Source organism: Apaloderma vittatum, unplaced genomic scaffold (genome assembly GCF_000703405.1).
Source record: "Apaloderma vittatum isolate BGI_N311 unplaced genomic scaffold, ASM70340v1 scaffold5324, whole genome shotgun sequence".
In the NCBI taxonomy this organism is placed as follows: Eukaryota; Metazoa; Chordata; class Aves; order Trogoniformes; family Trogonidae; genus Apaloderma; species Apaloderma vittatum.
The window spans coordinates 26,977-27,315 of NW_009710812.1; positions in this window are offsets into that span (position 1 = coordinate 26,977).

The window sequence follows — 339 nt, forward strand, 5'->3', positions numbered from 1 at the left end:
GCCCACCCCCCGCGCGGGCCGCCCGGGACCCCGCCCCCGCCTCTGCAGCCGTGAGTGAGCGGCCGTATAAAATCTAGTAAAATCCTAGATAAGGGTACTTAAAGATGCAAACATGGAAACTGGCAATGCGATCTCCCGTGCAAACAATCCTAAAGCTGTCTCTGGGCAGCGAGGCCGTGAGTAACGTCTCTGTTCCCAGGGGAGCTCTCCTGTGTGCACAGCAAAAACACGCATTTAAGCATCTCGCTGCTAAGGGACTCAGGAGATGGGTTCTGAGGCGCGGGCTCTAAGCAGGGTCACAAACAGCCTTCCCGAGCTCAGCAGCAGCTTCGCACCCCG